This window comes from Uloborus diversus, chromosome 6 (genome assembly GCF_026930045.1).
Source record: "Uloborus diversus isolate 005 chromosome 6, Udiv.v.3.1, whole genome shotgun sequence".
Taxonomy (NCBI): domain Eukaryota; kingdom Metazoa; phylum Arthropoda; class Arachnida; order Araneae; family Uloboridae; genus Uloborus; species Uloborus diversus.
This window is the reverse complement of record NC_072736.1, coordinates 132,255,099-132,269,709: the sequence shown is the minus strand read 5'-3', so window position 1 is coordinate 132,269,709 and position 14,611 is coordinate 132,255,099.

The following is a 14,611-nucleotide window of genomic DNA, read 5'->3' as shown; positions in this document are numbered from 1 at the left end:
TCGGCTTTAAAGTTAAGCCTACGGTTTGAGTTTCAACAAAGCTGTGCAATGTTGGGCATGTTAACTGTATTTCTTCAAATAAATTTTTAACTTTTAAATAAGATAGATCGGGGCATGCTTACGCAGATTTTTTTAAGTGAATTTTCTAAATTTTATGTTTTAACTTAAGAAATTTTAGACATTGCCATTTTATAAAGCAGTTAATGGAGTCAAAATTGTTACATTCAGTTGTTGCTCAGCTTGTGTTTTTAACTGTTAAAAAAATTATTTCTGAGTCCAAGTCGGTTGCGTAAACTTGCCCCGGACACGGGGAGCGTTTAGGCATATTTATTTTGACACCTAACGTGGTTCTGTTAGTGTTTTGAGAACATAATGTCTTACTATCGTTAAAATAAAGCAAATTTATTACAGGCTGAATAGTGTATAAAGTAAAAGCTGAACGGGATGAAGACAGCACTACATGATTGTAAGCTATAGGATACGAATTTGTAACTCAATTAAAAATTAAATGGTGATTTTCAAAACTAAATAGCCTGAAAATGCTAAAAAGTTTTGAGACAGTTCGAAGAGAAAAAAGCGTCGGGGCACGTTTAGAAGTAAAAGACACAGTAAGTCAGATGTCAACGCGTAAACTTGCCCCGTCGCCAAGTTTGGACTTCTTTTCAACGTCCAAAAAAAAAAAAAAAAAAAAAATAATAATAATAATAATAACATTTCAGTTCATACAAATACAATTCTCAAAAAAGGATAAAATTCTGCAAATTTTTATATACTTGTTCTTTCTTAACTAAGTATTATTTATTCGGAATTAGCTTCAAAGCGTTCAGCGCAAAATTTACTCGACTTGGTAGAACAGATTATTCTTTCTGCATGCTGGACCAAAGCTCGACTGACGCTGAAAAACTTGTGAGGATATTTGCTATTAGGGAGCAGCATCAATATGTCATGACCGTTGGCTCTCCAGTTATAATTCGTTTTGAAATAAGGGCGCTGCGTAAACGTGCCCCGGTCTACCCTATTGATTCAACATTACAAAAGTATGCATTCCCAATGCAGCACAAATGTTAAAAACCAGATATTATCCTTCCAATTAAAGCATAAAATTCATGCGAGATAATGTGGGCTAAACTCCCTGTCATGATGAATTTTAACTTGGGAAACATTATTCAAGGAGACCGCAACGAACATATATCCGTGTTCAGCACCAGTTTCAGAGAAAAAGTAGCAATCATTTTGCAAAGAGTCAAATGTTCCGCTTAAATGCACATGCATTGAAAGAAAAAGAAAATCTTTGGTGAAACAAGTGTTCTTTGAACTCTGAGACGGCGGGATACAATCATCCATTAACACTAATTAACTTTGCATGTTACAATAGGGAAAAAATCCAGATTCTTTACTAAAGTCGTAGTTTATACAAACGCGCTAATGACTCTCAAAGCCTGCCATTGTTGTTTAAACAAAAAGTTTTAATCTATTATCACTACACCAAAAAAAAAAAAAAACACTTGAAGAGCTTGAATATCACACAGGGAATAACAAAGCTGTGGTACTCTATTAGGGCGGCAAAGCAAGGCGCCCTTTACTTTACAAAGGAACACTAATTGTCATTCAGTTCGCGCTCTTCTGGACGTCCTTCCACTACCACGATTCTCCCGTTATAACGACAGATTCAATAAATGCTATGTTATTTTAACGTCCGTTATAACGTGTAAATTAAACCGCTCATTTCAATATAATGATCAAAATTAAGTTTCTAGTTTTTTGTAATGTTCAAAATTATTTACTTGAAAACTGGTATTTTTATGTTGTTAAAGGTAAAATATTTTTATTGAAAGGAGTTATTTGATGATGAAAGGATATAAGAAATGATAAGAACCATACACAAATGATAGACATCATAAAAAAAATTATTTCGCTGCTTTCTTTTCTTTTTTTCCTTTGGAAAAAGTTGAAAAAACAGAAAGTTTCTGCAATTTCTACGTAAGAGGGGAAACTCCTTAAAAAGAAAGAAAGAAAAAAAAAAACAAAGCAGAACCAAACCATGACCTTTAATTTTAGAAATTGCTGCTTCCTATCGATTATTTACAGAAGATTTTGTCGTTAATGTATTAATTTTAAAGTTATTTGCATTTTACGTGCAGAATTTTAACACAAAATGTAAAAAACTAATTAATTAAAAAATATATTTATTATTTTGCTTGTTTGCTTGTCGCTTTTAAAATGAAGCATAACTTATAAATGTAATTCCAGTATTTTTGAACAAGACTAAAAGTAGCAACATCTTGGTACAATTGCGTATAGCGATCTCTCATTGTAGCGACTGATTTTGTTTGGTCGCTATAACGAACGTCGACTATATTTCGAAATTTAAAAATGAATTCTGGATATGGACCGCATAAATGAAATTGTCATGACAGTGGCCGAAAGTAGAGCACTGCACACAGCAAAACTGTAGTCGCTACATTGTCCCGAAATTTGTAGTGTAACGCACTTTTTTAAAAGGTTGTGTAATGCAGGGGCGGCATTTCAACGTTTCATTTGGGGGGTCGAGTTTTTTAAATGTGAGTTATCTCAGTTTGGATTAAAATACATATTGGTTAACAAGATAGGATCATAAAATGGATTAAGTATTTATAAAAATAAGGCTATTAAGAGAGTTTAAATATTAATTAATATAGTTTTATTTGATCATAAATTATTCCTGAAAATATTTTGATATTCGTTTTTACCTTTCAGAAAGTTTTAATGTACGATTTTTAGAATCTGGAAATCGTGTTACTTTATTCCATCAATATGCAATGTCGTACTTTTTTGCCAATATAACTAAAGATGAAAGTCTTTTTTGTCCCATTGTGCTCCGAAGATAATTTTCTAACCTCCTAATGCATAAAAATGATCTTTCACAACTAGCTGAGCCAATTGGAATGGTTGAAAAACAGTTGAAGCTACAAAATTAGAAAACACATCTCTTAGATTTTTCTCTTGAAAATAACCCAGGTAACTTTGAATATTGTGCTATTCTTCGTTTTTCATCATTGAATATAGTGGCTATTTGTAAAACAATTCTTCTTGCTAAATGCTATAAATTTTACTTATAATTGAAACATTTTATTTCTCCTTTTCAATAACCTATCAATGTAACATTGAGCTTAAGGCCAACAAGACAGATAAATCTTTATCATCAAATCTTATTTTAATTTTATTAGAAACAATCTATCATCTGATACAAAGTACTAATTCAATTTTATGACTTTATATCATCATGTTGATTTTTGTCACCTTCTAAATTCATTTGGATTTTTTTCCGCCTTTTTAAAATTGGCGCGAATTAAGATTTTTTTAAAGTTTTGCTCTTGGTTGAAATATACATCCAAGCAAAATTTATTAACTGTTTCGACTGTAGATTTAGCTGAAGCATGGACAGTCCGAAAATTAAGGTTAGCGGATTGAAGATGTTTTGATAAAGTACAGAATTTTTTTTAAACTCTCCACAATACAAACAAAGCGAATAAACATTCAAACTGAGTCATACGCATGTAAAAGGGCGTCGGCTTTTCCTTGAAAGAGTCGCTTTCTAAAAGTCCAAAATTAACAAGGAGGGTTTTTATAAATTTAAATTTTGAAGAATATCTTGTGTCACCCAGAAATGACAAAGTTAAAGAGTAACCAGAAAAGCCATATGTTGATGAATGACTTTTCAAAAATAGTGTCTTTTGTAAGAATTTTCTATGAATGTATACAAAGCATTGGGTTGCTGAAATGTCTTTCTACCAAAAGGAATCAGTGTTCTCTCACTAACTGAATACACATTTAAAATATGAGCGTAACAACGTACGCAAAATACTAAGGAATTTCTTGTAAAATCGTGCAACCACACCACTGGTCCTCTCACAACACTGAACACACAAGTATGAAATATTTAGTCCACACGAGGAGATTACTTTTTTAGTTGAAACAAACTGCGATTCTCCATCACTTTTTTCTGCTTTGAAAAGGGCTGCAAATGATTTACAATTTTCTAAGTTACATCCAAATAGCAAAATCCGCTTGTGTAGTAGAAATGTCTCAAGATTCATTGACTATTATCGAGAATCAGTGGGCGTGTTTTGTAAAAAAAAAAACCTTTGGCATATCGTCGCTTCAGGGCAACAGTAGGATATCTTAGTGTTATTTCTGGGATTAAATGTCTTAGTGTTGCTCTGAGGCGACGATATGGTCGCTGATTTGCAATTTACGTAAACTAAATTTGCCCATTTCTTATCATTCAAAAGATTTGGGGGTGCAACTGCACCCTCTCGCTCCCCCTATTTGCCGCCCCTGGTGTAATGAGTAGTAAGGTACAAAAAATAGTAGTTTGTAGTGTGTTCTGGTAACTACTTTTAAAGTTAGTTTTAGTAAATAAACAAGGTTCAAATGATATTCAACTTAGTCATGGTTCGAAAATATGATATTTTTGAAAATATTTTTGAAAATACTGAAAATATCCGATGTTTTGATATATATCGGATATTTTGATATATATCCGATATTTTCAAGCAGCACAAACTAAAGTCTTCAAAATAGTAAATGCATCTTCAAATCAGTTTTTATTTTCTTATATTTTTACTACATTATGCAGACTTAAAATTAAGGTTTCTTTCATTATTTATATAATATTTCATTTAACATTTTTATCAATTTTAATAGTGCTAATTTAACATTAGCTGTTTTACTCATTTTTCTTCTGTTAGCTACTGTTACAGTTATATGATTCAGAAATAAAAAATATGCATTTGTCGGTGCACAGTCATAAGCCTTTTTTTCTGACCAATGTTTAATATTTAATCAGGCACTTTTAACATCAATTAAAACTGTTAAATTATTAATAATTTTATGAACATAAAATAAAAAAGGAATATTATATTACATTGTTATATTAATGATGTATTAATATATCATAAAAATATAGTACAAAACTTTTTGGTTGTTTTTAATAATAAATGAACAATATTACTAAGATTAATACAAATTTTTCACAAAATATTGTATTTAAAAAAAATAAATATGAAAAATATCAAAATATCATGATATTTTCAAAATGAATATCGGATATATATCATGATATATATCGGCGAACGCTGAACTTAGCCATAACCGAATAATAATTTATCAGCCATTTTTTGTTCAAAACATGACCAAATCTTTAAATGCGAGTGAAGGCTGGCTCATTATCTAAATCAATAAAATATGTACAAGTTATTTCAATGTATAGCAGCATATTTTGTTCTGTAACTCTCGATATATATTACGAAAAAATTAAAAAGCTATGAACACGTGACAAAATCACAAATAAATTGATCAAATTTCTAGAACTTCATGAATTTAATATTCGCTGTTAAGGAGTAACAAGTTGAAGTTTGAAAGGAAGGCACGAATAGATAATTCTTAAACAATATAATAAAGTAGCTCATTTAAACAAAAGGAAATAATTTCCCATGTTTAATTGAGTTTATGTACTGTTCTAAAACATTTTCACGATTTTTTTGCTTCTCATCGTCAACTATTTTTTTCTTTCTTTTCCTTTCTTGCCTTCTTTTTTTTTTAAACATTAGTGTATTTTGAATATTTCAGTCTTATTCAACTTCTGAAATTAGTAATGTAGTTCAGTAGCGACCAGGGGCGTGCACAGAAATTTTGAAGCCAGTCACAAATGATTTTTTGGGACCCCCATCATATTGTTTATCTGTACAAACCCCCTACAAAAATGCAACCCCTCATTTTAAATATCTCGGGCCCAGGCCAACAGGTGTCCCATCATCGTCCCCCCGTCCTCCCGCCATGTGCACGCCCCCGGTAGCGACTACATTTTGAAAGCAGTTTGTTGTTGGTCCAAATAATAATAATAATAATAATCAATTGAGGCAGTGAAAAGCAAAGGGATGTAAGTGGACATTTTCACGTTTTGAGTAAAACGCATTCTAAGTTGCGGTCCTAGGTAAGCTTTCATTGAAAAGTTTTTCGAAGTCATGCTATATAGTACATACCAGGGCTACTAGTACTATCTCTTGCTCCAAGACAGAGAAGTTCACCAACCATTTGTACGGGTTATCTCAAAATTTTAATTTTGGACTTGCATCCCTTTGCTTCTCACTGCCTCAATTGTAGTTGTTTGACAAAGTAGTTGTAGTTTTGGTTAACTACCAAAAACAAAAAAGAGTATGTAGTTCTTCCGACCATTGGCTCGTGGTATGTTCTAATTTCTAATCAATATCGTGAACTAATTCAAAAATTATCAAACTTGACAAGCACTCCATACAAGGAAGCATGAAATACGATCATGGAGGATTTTTTTTTTCTTTTCCTTTTTTAAAGAATTTCTACAGCCTAACAGTAAAATTTCAGATACAGATCAAACACTGATGCATCAGACACCTCTTTCATCTCCGATATCTGAAAAGTTCGGAGACAACAAAAAAAAAAAAAGAAAAAAAGAAAAAAAAAATAAAAGGGGGGGGGGAAAAGTTGAGATAAGTGGTTGGTTATAATTTAATTTTTCCTTATCTTCCACTCAACTCCGAATGAGTCATGATGGAGAGCAATTGCTCTCGGAACGACTTCGGAATAAAAATATTAAGTTTCACTCAGCGCAGACGATTTTCCTTAATTCTGAGTCACGATGAAAGTAGAAAGATGTCGCACAATAGTTCATTCCCGAAGAAAACAGAAAGAGTTCTGGTAACTTTTGCTTTATAACAAGTCATTCAATCACTGAGTTCACGGATAAGAAAATATTGCTTCTCGAAATTTGTTGCAATATTAAAAGAAAAAAAAAAGGAAAACGTACTGCATTGCTAGATATTAAGGAAATGTTTACAGCTTATTCTAAAAAACAAATACAGAAACTTTTTAATGGCAAAGTGAAAACTTGATTCGTATAACAAGACCCCAAGTTTGTTAACATTCCAGTTATTTTTTCAATCTTTGAACTGCCAGATCAGAAACTACCAACAATACTAAGCTAAGAACTACTTCGATACAATAAAAACATAAAAATTGTATTGCCAAAAAAAAAAAAAAAAAAAAAACAGCACACAACATCTCGCATCTAGCCCCTAACATTAATTTAAATTTTGACACCCTGAATTTAAATTATGTTTTTCGCAATCACGATGTGCGATAGGATCCTACTCATTGGGTTTCTTGTTTCTACAATTGGCTCCTATCGCAATCAAAATTTCGAAAAACATAATTTGAATTCAAGATGTCAAAATTCAAAACAATGCCAGGGGCTGGATGCTAGCAGCTACGGGATGGATGTTGTGTGCTTTATGCTAGATGTTGTGTGCAGGATGCAGATTCTGTCTAAAGAAGATTGTAAAAAATGAAGTCGATTCCGGGGAACATGGATGAGGGCGGGGAGCCGGCCCCAGGAGTCCGTGCGCGGAGGCCAGTGGACCTCAAAAAGGATAGGACAATAGCAAAGGTCAAGTGAGAACAATAAGCAATCGATATTGCTGGAAAAAACCTTGGCAGGGATGTATAAGGGTTGCCCAAATGAAAACTTGACAAGTTGAATAAAAATAATAATTCTAATGTGAATCAAAAGAAATCGCCATGGACGTTGAAGCACAGGTCCCAGCGTTGCAGCAGCAGGTCGATGTCTTTGCTGTGTAGAAAGATCGGGGCCGATTCCCCTGAGGAAGTCCTGCACGGCTTCCTTCACTTCATCGTCGGAATGGAAACGTCTCCCCTGTAATGCTCTCTTAAGTGGCCTAAAGATGAGGAAGTCACAGGGTGACAAGTCCGGACTATACGGGGGGTGCTCCAAAACTTCTCAACGGAAAATTTGTTTAGGGTCGTCTGGGTTTCCTGAGATGATCTTTGTGGATGATAGTGTGAACCGTTCCTTTACTCAGGATGCGTTCGTCACTGATTTCACGAGTCTCTTCATCACGAATCATTTCATTAACGAAGGCAATGGAATCACTGGTAATCTCGATGTTTGCTTGGACCGGTCTCGGCAGATCTAATGTCGTTTGCCGCGCTTTCCGATTTGGACGCATCCATGGCTCCATGGCTAGCACGACTTTCCTTTTGCACTATTTCCTACCTCATACCACCCTTTATATACCTGTGCAGTGGCGCTCTAATTGAATCGTTCGTTCTGATGTTATTGCGGGAGTCCACTTTTCAATTGGGCAACCCTTAAATATTTGTAACCTTTCCAGTTTAGAAACGCCAATTAAATTCTGAGTCGTGATCCATTTGGTGTGAAAAGGAAATTTATTTTTCCGAAAAAGCAGTACTGGAATGGTGTTTGGATGAGAGGGCCGCCGAGAGCCAAAGTGGGCCCTTTATCAGTTTGGTCGCCCCCCCCCCCCCCCGAGGCAGGGTCACCAGTTTCCGACTAGTGGCCTCTCATCGGCCCTGTTAAGGCACCAAATTATCCTGTACCTTGGCGACTTTTTCTTCCAGAACAAGAATCTTTCAAAAGCCATGTTACCCTAAATTTTCCACCATACTTCTGAGAAATAATTTTGTTTGACGCTTAAATTTTTTCCCTGGTTTCAAAGTTTACACAATTTTTGTCGGTCTCCGATTATCAGCATTTACGCATCTCAGTTTAGATTTCATTTGATGAATTTTATGTTTTAAACTAGCAAAAATACCTGGCGTTGCCTGGGTCAGTAATAATTGTGAGAAACAATCGCTACTTTCTTTCATTTTCTGTTTTAACTGAAAGAACTCAAAACACACCGCTTTGACGTAATTACAAATCGAGTTTCTTCCTTACTCATAAAAGTGAAATAGCAATAAGCATAAAGAACGAACGAGTATTCATTTAGAAACAAAAGCACGAATTTAAGCGTATAAAAATTAGAAAATTTTCCAAAATATGAATTAACAAATACAAAGATCACTAAAAAAGCGTGCCCTTTATTTAATTAAATAGTACACACACACAAAAAGAAAAAAAAAAGCTCTATACTATGTTTCCCTAAGTGTGCAAAAAGTAGTTTCCAAATGTTTAAATGACTTTAAACTCATGTTTGCTCCCGGAGAAGCCTTGATTCAAAATTTTCATTATGATTACTTTTAATATTGCTGTTGTAAGGTAACGAATTTTCGAAACATTTGGGTTTTATATTTAATCATTTAATGGAGAAATTGCATGACATTTACTGCTTTCCATCATAGCGGTTTTAAACTAAGTTTTTTTGGAATAAATTATAGTCTAAGTTGCTCCCTGATAATGAGCTATCTATGGTGAAAAAATAGTTAAAATCGGTCCAATAGTTTTGAAGATTACCCCGGACATACATACACACACACAGAAATAGCCATTTATGTATAACTAGTGGTATCCGCACGGCTTTGCCCGTAGTAGAAAATTAAAAAATCTTTTGGTTCGCCTGTATATTTACAAAAGATGTATGGTGAATTTCTCGCCAACTGACTTGCCCATGTTACGGTTCCACGTTATGATAGTTTGGTAATTTACTCGTCCATCTTATGATAATTTTGCTCGAGAAAATGTTCTTAAAATTGGAATAGAAAAAGAATAAGATCGAATTTTCAAAAAATCGCTTCGAGGTGCGCACCCCCTTACTACAGACTAACTTTGTGCCAAATTTCATGAAAATCGGCCGAACCTACTAGGCGGTATGCGCGTCACAGAGATCCAGACATCCAGACATCCTCCAGACAGAAAGACTTTCAGCTTTATTATTAGTAATAATAATAATAAAGATAAAGAAGATCACCAAATTCCAGTTGAAAATATTTCATCCCTCATACTCCACGGTTTTCAGGCTTTCGGAAAGTGAAAGTTTATGGATTCAATTTTTGTCAATAATGCAGCTTAAAACCATTTTGCAACTCATAAACGATATGAAATTTTAGAGCAGAGTTAGTTTCCAGTTTCTACGCATTTCTTTTAAAACAATCACCATTCGAAATACTTTTCCAAAACATAAAAACGTGACGCAACTGTAAACAAAGGAATTTTAACAACATGCGTCAGCTATGTGGATTTTCTGTCATAATAAGTGATTCAGCAGTGTTGGGACAAATCAAATAAACAATCCCTATCATAGAAGTAAGATTTTATTTATCCTCCACACAAGTAGCATAGATAACGAAATTGTCTGTCATTAAAACAATTAAACGATGGCATTTTTTACGAAACACACTCAAAAAAACCAAAAATAAATGCAGGGTTGCCAACCTTGGAGAAACAATTTGAAGAGCGATTTTTCTATGGCGATTTTGAAGAGCAATTTAAAACTTTGCGGAGCAGTTCGGTATTTGGTAAAAAAAATCAATAAAAATAACTAAAACCATTTATCTAAAATTGTTTTATAGCTTTAACGAGCTGCGTTGCCCGGGCTACTTTGAAAATAAAAATTGTGTCAAGTGACGTATATTCAACAATCAGGCTTAAACAAAAGAAAAAAAAGCCATCATGCAAAATTTCCCCTCCAAACAATGACGACAGACTGTTAAAAAATTAAAATAAAATGAGAAAGATGGATTTAAAAAGCGTAACCATGGAAACGCAAAAATAAAATAAGTTTAAGAATTGAAAATGAGAAAGATGGAAATAAACAATGGATTTAAAAAGCGTTACCGTGGAAACGCAAAATAAAATGATTAAAAACTTGAATAGAGAACAGGTTTTTGAACTTCATTTAATTCGCTTGTAACTTTTTTTCTAATGGAGATAGAGGGTTAAACTTTCGACTAGAGACGTACCGAGTACTCGGTAACTACTCGGTACTCGGCCTACTCGGCCAATTTGCCGAGTACTCGGTACTCGGCCAAATTCTGATCAGATACTCGGCCAATACCGAGTAGTTACAAAAAATTGAATATTGTCCAAGACAGATACTAAAATTTATTAAAAAAAAAAAAGAGCAAGCATTATATTCTGCAATCATTTACAATTAAAAATTATAAGTCAAATTTAAATTTTGAGAATAATGAAGTTTGTAATGCTTTAATGGAATAAATCTTTATTTTAATGTCCCTAAAGTTAACAAAACTTATTTATTAAAAATTATGCAAAAAAAGGTAAGTATAGAAAATATGGAATTTTTATACTAAAAATGGATTTTTGCTACAAACAAAAATTAGTCATAAAAACTATAAAAATACCTTTGCTTAAAAAATAAATGGAAACAAACCAACGTTAAAAGCACAGTGCAGGAACACTGCGGACGCGTGTTTTGGCGTTACAAAGAATTCCTTTTTCAATGTACAAAATGGGAGCTCGTGGATTTAAAGGCATCCGACAAGAGTCGGATTTTTTTGTGGAATGTCTTTACATTCTTTAGCTCACATGTTATACACTGAAAAAGACGTTCCTTGTAACGGGGGGGGGGGCAGAAACACGTGTCTGCAGTGTTCCTGCACATTTGTTTTATCTGCTTTTAAAAATTATGTTTGGCGGACTAGAACTGTAATTGATTGGTATACAGTGAAGCTCCTCCTAACCACCTAACCTAACAAGTGAAACCCCTCTTATGCGGACAATTTTTAATTCCACAGTTCCAATGCAAAAAACATTATTAAACCCCTGTCCTGCGAACACCTCTCTATTGCGGACAAAAAAAATTGTCCTGTTAGTGTCCGCATTAGAGGGATTTCACTGTAATTTGTTTTAATTCCAACTTGATTAATCATACCTTTTATTTATTTATTTTTAATTTTAAAAATATCTTTTTTGTAAAATTTGTGACACAAAATTGTTTATACAATGCGTAATTAAATTTCAGCAGGAATTTAAGTCTTAAAAACTATTATATGGACAAAAAGGTCTATACTACTATTTCAATAAGTTCAAAATTCATCACATGTGTGTCGGTGGTTCTTCTTAAAACATAATTGGTACTTAGTAACTCGGCCGAGTACTCGGTAACTCGGTACTCGGCTACTCGGCCAAAGTGCTACTCGGTATGTCTCTACTTTCGACCATAGATCGAGTTAGATCTGGAGTAAAAAAAAAGCAGCTCTTTTGAATGGAGTCAAAAAGAAAACTGTGGGACAATTCCTTCACTTTTTATTGATAAATTTAATGAAGAAAGTAGTGCCTAAATTTCAGCTAAGCGTAAAAAAATCGGGCTAAAAATGCAAATAACTCCCGCCGTAAGTAAGTTAGAGCATTGAAACAAATTGCGTAGAAAACGGGAAATTCTACTCTTTCCAACGATATGTAATATTAATATGTGCAAGTAATTTTTCACTTCCATATTCGGGAATTTACATGAAAATTGGGCATAAATTGGAATTAAAAAAAAAAAAAAAAAAACTATTCATCGAATTCTTTTTGAACTGGCCTGCAAACCTTCTCAGAGCTTAAAGGAACAAATTGTGAAAATTTCAGCAAAATCGGCCCGGTAGTTCTCGAGTTTTGCGAGTTCAAACACAAAGACACTTTTTGGAGACTTCATTTTATACTATGTAGACATAAATCATTTTAAGCATGAGCATAAAAATATAATTATTTTTAAATTAATAAAACAGCCTTAAACACGATTTCTATCTTTGAGTATAAGTCACTTTAATTTCCCATATTTTACAGTTAGTTATGAAAAAATAGCAACATTTAAGCTTGAAAACTTTCGGCCGTGAAATGTGGAGCAAAAGAACCTTTTGCGGAGCCGCGGAATTTCACCATTTTTGCGGAGCAGTTGGCAACTCTGTTAATGTACTCCTCCTGACGCATCACTTACCACTTTTACATATTTAATGGGTTTTGACACCAAGCGGCGGGAAGTGGGTCAATGAGAACGTCTCAATTCTGGTGTAGTACATAGAAGGGAGTTCAGAGTCTCCAGTGACCACTGCATTCGAGGTAATTGCTAGCAACCGACCACAGGACATTAGGACCAAGGTACTTAAGAACTGTATCCTACATGTACAATAGTTGGGGCAAACCTAACATTGCAGTATCATAATACTGTGATTAGGATCTGCATAGCCTTCACAATGTTGCCAGATTAGGTTTGCCCCAACTATAGGTGAGTCATCACATCCAACTTTTAAGAAAATATCTCAATTTCTCCAGTAGTTACTTTTACATGAAATCACACATTTATAATTCTCATATATATAATAGAAAATGATCGAGTAACGCTCCTGAAGTCATCAACAGTGAAACTCACGCCATGGCATAATAATTTGATAATATGTTTTGGTAATGTTTAAAATGCAGGAAAAATTTTCATTGTGACAAGGCTGAACTCGATCCGGTAACTTAACTGTTTTACTGGTAAGACTGCGTCATTTCAGGGGAATGAAGAAACAAAAAAGTGGGCAACAATGAACGCTCTACTGGAGTTTAGGGTTAACCCACTGGAGCTAGGGTTACAATTTCAACCATCAAATTATCCCAAACAGGCAATTGCTTCGTTCAAAGGTAGAAACAATTTTAACCCGTCATATCTTGACAGGCGATTTTCTAGTTCTTTTTAAAAACAAATAAATCCTCCCCTTTTTTTTCCAAAAATAAAGTTAATGCGAGCAACAAAGTTCTCATCACATTAACGTAAGAAACTGTTTTGAAAATAATCTGAGAATCGATAAAAACTCTGAAAAGGAAAACTAAAATTTAAGCAAAATGATTTCTTTCTGAAATAAGGAGCAGCGAAAACCTTAATTTGTCAGAAACGAATTCAAGTTTTATTATTATTATTAACTTCCTATCCTTTAGTCGTAAACATAACTCCATGATCAATTTATTTTTTCTTTCGATACCTTATGGAAAGTTCTGTTCTACATTTCAACGACAAGACATTAAACGACAAGAGAAAGCGATTATTAGCATAAAAAACAGTTCACAGCAAGAATTTATTCAAACACCATGTCCAACAGAATCTAATAGGAAAATTATTACCAGCCGAGCGGAAGTCTAGAAAAGTGAGCCCCGAAACATAAAATGTACAGTAACCCCTAAGACAGCGCTCTGTCACTTGGTAACATAAAAGTTATGAGCCATCCGTGTGGTCTAAAAGAGAGGACAACTTTCCCTCCGACGTTTTAAATACGTCCTAACGGAAAAGTTTCGCCAAAAACCAATAAATTCCCAGCAAACCCCGGTTTTCTCATTTCCGCATCTTAGGAAGAAAAATTTCCCATCGTGAAACATTCGAAATCCAAAGCTCGGTTTTTGCAGCAATGGAGGGAAGATCTAACTTATGATGGTCGTAAAGAAGTAAGGGATTCTCTGCGTTGAAGAAAATGGTGTAAAATTCAAGAGGATGAATAGGAAGAGTAAACCGGATTTGGTGCTTCCTTGGAAATTCTACTCGTAAATAGTTCAAGTTTTTTTTTTTACTTCATTTTTCTCGTCCGAAATTGAGACGAATCTCTGTTCGACATAACTTCCAACGATAACAAAATGACCAGCTTTAGCGCCAACCTTAGGGCGGTAACTTACAGTTTAACAGGGCCGCCGAGAGCCACGGCGGGTCCCTTGTCAGACTGGTTTCCTGGCCCCCCTCCCTGCATAAAACTTATAAAATTTATACTACTCCGATTCCGAACCGGGCCCCCTCAAGAGTCGGCTGACATGGCTTCCCGTCGGCCCTGCAAATTATTACAAGACACGCACATAGGCTTTTGGAAACGC